General features: G+C 38.9%; 1 pseudogene across 1 annotated transcript; it reads right to left on the bottom strand.

The window, feature by feature from the left end:
- Nucleotides 1–591: 591 nt before the first annotated feature.
- Nucleotides 592–1,896, bottom strand: LOC309865366 (heterogeneous nuclear ribonucleoprotein A3-like; annotated as a pseudogene). Its single transcript has 2 exons — nt 1,339–1,896; nt 592–1,149 (listed from the first exon to the last, which is right to left on the bottom strand). The product of its transcript is annotated as a heterogeneous nuclear ribonucleoprotein A3-like (transcript).
- Between the last annotated feature and the right edge of the window lie 3,944 nt (nt 1,897–5,840).

Here is a 5,840-nt window from a genome sequence, read left to right as displayed (position 1 = left end):
CAATATGGAAAATATTCACAAGCACAGAATGAAAATTCCTATATTTGGTTTCATAACATTAAATTCCATGAAGTATAACTCTAGGCTTGACCCTTCTGAAAAGGATACCTGGGTTCTTATAGGACCCAAGGCATAAACTGACCTGGTAATGTTTTCCACGTGGTAAACTAACATAAATTTTAGAAACTACGTGTATCTTGGATGTTTGCTGCCTTCTTTAGTGGTATAGCAAACCTAAAGTACTGTGTTCACTTCTCAACTCATAACAAAAGGCTTTTTTTTTTTAAGCTAAAAATTCCTTAATTTTTTATTCCTGGTACCACTACCACAATTTACACGGCAATTTACCTGATGCAATGAAAAGGAAAAAAGACAAAGCTACAATAGATAAAAGACCTCAGGAATGTACATCTAATTGACAGTATATTGCATTAATCAACAGCTGCACTTTTTGCAAACTGTGGCTATGACAGTCCTGAACAAGAAGGGTTTCCTGTTTAAGCTGCAGTAACTTTTCTGACTACAGATCCATTCTTCCTTCTGTGGCAAAATTTACATTTCCTCTAATGTATTTGGGACAACTGTCTCAAAGTAACCTGCAGCTTTCCTGACAACTCCTTGCTCTCTCTCCTACTAAGAACTGTAGCCCTTTTCTTCTGAAAATTTTTTTAGAACCTTCTGCTACCATATCCCTCACTTCCACCACCAGATCCAACCACCACCATAGCGACTTCCCGAGCTTCTTCTACCAAAACGGCCCTCCTTCATGGGTCCATAATTTGATTGCTGTTGCCCACTATAGTTCCCAAAATCATTATAGTTCCCACCACCACCAGAGTTACCACTTCCAAAATTTCCTCCTTCATTGTAACCATCAGAACCTCCACCACCACCTCCGTATCCACCACCTTGGTTTCCATATCCTGGCCCACTACCACCATAGCCTCCTCTACTACTATCAACAGGACCATCACCATAGTTGCCACCATCACCTCCTCCATAACTACCTCTACTGCCACCACCACCACCATAGCCTCCTCTTTCACCAAAGTATCCACCACAGCCAAAGTTACCACCACCTCTGAAATTTCCTCCATGACCCATAAAGTTTCCAGATCCACCTCCAAGACCTCTTTGTGATCCAGCAGACTGCATTTCTTGTTTATATTTTTAAGATTTTTTATTTATTTATTTAACAGAGAGAGAGATCACAAGTTGGCAGAGGTAGGCAAGGAGAGAGAGGGAAGCAGGCTCCCTGCTGAGCAGAAAGTCCAATGTGGGGCTTGATCCCAGGACCCTGAGATCATGACCTGAGCTGAAGGCAGATGCTTAACCCACTGAGCCACCCAGGCACCCCTGAATTTCTTGTTTAGAAAGGGTCTTTTTCACTTCACAGTTATGCCCATTAATACTGTGGTATTTCTGAACAACAATTTTATCAACCGTATCATGATCATCAAAACTTAAAAAAGCAAATTCTCTTTTTTCCACTCTGCCTGTCTTCCATACTATTATGGTTTCAATCTTGCCATATTTTTGGAGGTCATTTCTCAAACAGCATTCTTCTGTATCTTCTCTAATACCACCAACAAAAAATTTTCTTCAGTTAGATGGGCACCAAGCTTTACAGAATCCTCTCTAGAAACAGCTCTCTTTGGCTCTAATACATGCCCAACAACCTTGTGTGGTCAGGCACACATTGCTGCATTCACTTCTTCAACACAAGAATAAGTGACAAAACCAAACCCTATGAACCGTTTTGTTTGGGGGTCTCTCATCACCACACAATCTGTAAGTGTACCCCATTTTTCAAAATGTTCTCTTAAACTATCATCTGTTGTTTCAAAGCTCAAACCACCAATAAACAGTTTTCTCAACTACTCTGATTCCTTTGGATCAAGGCCCTCCGTTTTGGAACTGGACTCACCTCTTCCAACTCGAGTTCAATATGGGACCAAAAGCCAGTCATTTAATAAACCATGGTGAGTCAAAGGGATAGCAAACAGAAAAACACGGTAATTAAACATCATACAGTGTTAGGAAGAGCTGACAACCATCAAACACTTAGTCTAGAAACATAAATCAAAGTGTATATTTGATAATAGGCTCTAATATCAAAGGACATATAAAAAAGTGAATTGGGGGAAATTAGAAGGGGAGATGAACCATGAGAGGCTGTGGACTCTGAGAAACAAACTGAGGGTTTTGGAGGGGAGGGGAATGGTGGGGTAAGATGAGCCTGGTGGTGGGTATTGAGGACGGCACATATTGCACGGAGCACTGGGGGTGGTGCATAAACAATGAATCTTGGAACACTGAAAAAATAAAATTTTTTTAAAAAGACATATAAGCAAAAGACATATAAACAATTTTTAATGAGCTGAACCAAACAATATTGCCTAGAGAAGCACATATGGGTAATCAGGCTATTAAATACTAGGAGGTGATTATCATAAACATCAGGATAGCGGATACTTTAGGGACAGGGATGGCTAATGATTGGTTGAGGCACAAAGAAAAGCTCCTGGGTACTTACCAAGGTTCTATTTCTTGAGCTGCATGTTAGTTATAATAATATTCACCTTAATTCCTTGAGGATTTTGTATTTTTCTGTATCTATCTTTCATTGTGCAACAAAACTTTTTTATAAAGAAATAATGATGAATTGACTTATTCCGTGTTATTTCCAGAATAAAGAAAAAGATCCAGTGCTCTGTTAAAGAGGAATCTCTGACTTAACATAAAGAGTAAGTAAAAAGCAAAGATTAAAGGACAGCTATGAAGTTCTGAAAATAGAAGAAAGGTGAACATTTTGTGGAAGACCTCCTTTGTTGGACAGAAGGCTGGATCATGTTTTCTGAGTCTATTTAAACTCCAAAATTCTAAGGCCTTTTAACTCCCAAAACTATCTCAATCTTGCTTGGTCAAAGAATGCCAAGTGCATTTTGTAATCAGGGCATGTTAAGAGCTAAGTCCTCTGTCATCTCTTGCCTCTGGGTTTATCAGTTCAGTAATACATCGAGCTTGTGGGCACTTTTGTGTACATGAGTGGCCATATATTTGAAAAGTTATATAATTGTAAAATTTTAACCATTCCAAGTTCAGTTCTAGACCATCATAGTGAAATCACCAGCGTGAAAAATGCAGAGAATAAGGAGTGAATAGAATAATAATAATTTGTGGGTAGCTGAATACAATTTTTTATTTTTTTATTTTTTTAAGATTTTATATATTTATTTGACAGACAGAGATCACAAGTAGGCAGAGAGGCAGGCAGAGACAGAGAAAGGGAAGCAGGTTCCCCGCTGAGCAGAGAGCCCGATGCGGGACTCAATCCCAGGACCCTGGGACCATGACCTGAGCCGAAGGCAGAGGCTTTAACCTACTAAGCCACCCAGGAGCCCTAATCTTTTATTTTTTATTTATATTCAATTAGCCAAGGTATAGTACATCATTAGTTTTTTTTTTAATTTTTTATTTTTTATAAACATTTATTTTTATCCCCAGGGGTACAGGTCTGTGAATCACCAGGTTTACACACTTCACAGCACTCACCAAAGCACATACCCTCCCCAATGTCCATAATCCCACCCCCTTCTCCCAAACCCCCTCCCCCCAGCAACCCTCAGTTTGTTTTGTGAGATTAAGAGTCACTTATGGTTTGTCTATTAGTTTTTTATACAATCTTCAATGATCCATTACTTGCACATAAAACCCAGTGCTCATCACGGCACACCCCCTCTCAATGGCCATCTCCCAGTTACTCCACGCCCCCACACCCACCTTTCTTTCCTCAACCCTCAGTTTGTTTCCCTGAGTCAAGAGTTTCATATGCCTTGTTTCCCTCTCTGATTTCTTCCCCCTAGGTGTTCCATCCCTTCCCCTGTTGTCCTCCGCACTAATCCTTGTGTTCCACATATGAAGGTGGATACAATTTTTACTTTTGAGAATTAAATACAAACAAAACAGAGTTTCTAGTGTGTTTTTTTAAATTTATTTATTTGACAGAGAGAGAAAGATCACAAGTAGGCAGAGAGGCAGGCAGAGAGAAGGGGGGGAAGCAGGCTCCCTGCTGAGCAGAGAGCCCGATGTGGGGCTCGATCCCAGGACCCTGGGATCATGACCTGAGCAGAAGGCAGAGGCTTAACCCACTGAGCCATCCAGGCACCCCAGTTTCTAGAGTTTTTACAAATACTAACCCTCACCACCACCTTTTGAGGAATATTATCATCTTTACTGAACATATAAAAAAGCTGGTGTAAAAAAAATTACATAACTGCCCAAGGATACATTACTGCCAAGTAGTGAAGCTGGGATTTGATACCAAGCTCTGAGTCCAGAAGCTTGCACTTAATCACTATGCCCAACTTAGCTGGCATCCACCACATGAAAACTTCACAGTCATTTATTAAATAAAATTCCCATTTTGAGAAAAAATATATCCCTAACCCATACTACCTGGGTAGCATGGTGATAACATACTACTTGGTAATAACAGCTCCTTTTTCATGATTGTAACATTTTCATGTTTTCATTCAACTATTTGTAACAATGATATACAGTAAGTAATTTACCTTATTTCACTGTAAATGCAACAAACAAATTTATTTTTCCTTCGCCCCAAACACACATGACTATAAAACACCCTAAATCTGTAGTTGATGGTCAGAAATTATAGGCATAAGGAATTATAAACCAAAATAATAGAAAATATTTATAAACTAATTCAGTCATTAAAACTTCCATATATTTAATGATATGATAATTCAAAAATAGGGAAATACATATATATCTGTCACCTTTCTGTATTCATTTAGAATTGAAATGGGAGTTTTACCTGTAGAGTTCCAAAGCAACCAGAGGATTGACTCAGATAGTTGGTATATTATATGTGGAAAAACAACTCACTGACCGTTATACGAGCTGTTTTTTATCGAGTTACCTACCTTGCTACTTTTGTTGAATGGCCAGGTGAGCAGGAGATGACACAGGTGATTGCTGCATGTATGTAACCGGAGGATTCTGGATATTACTTCATATTTTAACTCTGAAACAAATCAGGAAGGCTATTTAAATACTTTATTGGCAGTTGTGAATAATATTCCAAAAAACACAGGGCCTCTGCACATGGCAATAGAAGCTAATAAGAAAGATGAGTTTTCCTAGCACCAAAATGCATGCATAAAATGGGGCAATAGTAGGGAACACCAAAATTGATATAGGAACAGCAGTGTCTACAATGTTCAATAGGAAGGACAAGAGGAGGGTTGGTGGTGGTGGTGATAATGGGTGGAATTAAAGCATTTGGAAATGAATATAGAAACTGATCCTGCTACCAAATGGTGGGTCTTACTCCAAGAAATTGGATCATTTAACTTTTTATCCCAAATGCCACTCCTTTGAAAAGGGAAATTTTTGTCATGATCAAGTGATGCTTATGTCACACATTCAAGAAGGAAAAATATATCGGACACATTTCTCATTTTTCTCAAAATATATCTGAATCTTAAATCATATTATTAATTTCATGGATTCATTACTTAACCAAAGCACACAGAACTATAAGTTTCATGGCATAATTAAACCCTTTCAATAATTTACAATTTAGTGTGACCAGGTTTACCATATTATTTTTAGAACCACTATGGTTATGAGTAAACACAGAGAGGCTTTGGGCAAGGAGCACAGGGAGTGTTAACAGAGGTGGTCCAAATGGGAGAGAGCACACAAACAACTGACCTGGGGATACTCATGGTAAGCTACATGGCAAGCTATTTCTGCCTAGGGCTGATGCTAGTTTGATTACCACGATCTTGTCTCCTAGACTTTCCTAAGGAGCC

The sequence above is a fragment of the Mustela nivalis genome, assembly GCF_964662115.1.
Source record: "Mustela nivalis genome assembly, chromosome: 5".
In the NCBI taxonomy this organism is placed as follows: Eukaryota; Metazoa; Chordata; class Mammalia; order Carnivora; family Mustelidae; genus Mustela; species Mustela nivalis.
Note: the sequence above shows the minus strand (reverse complement) of the source record. Positions and strands in the feature narration are given on the sequence as shown.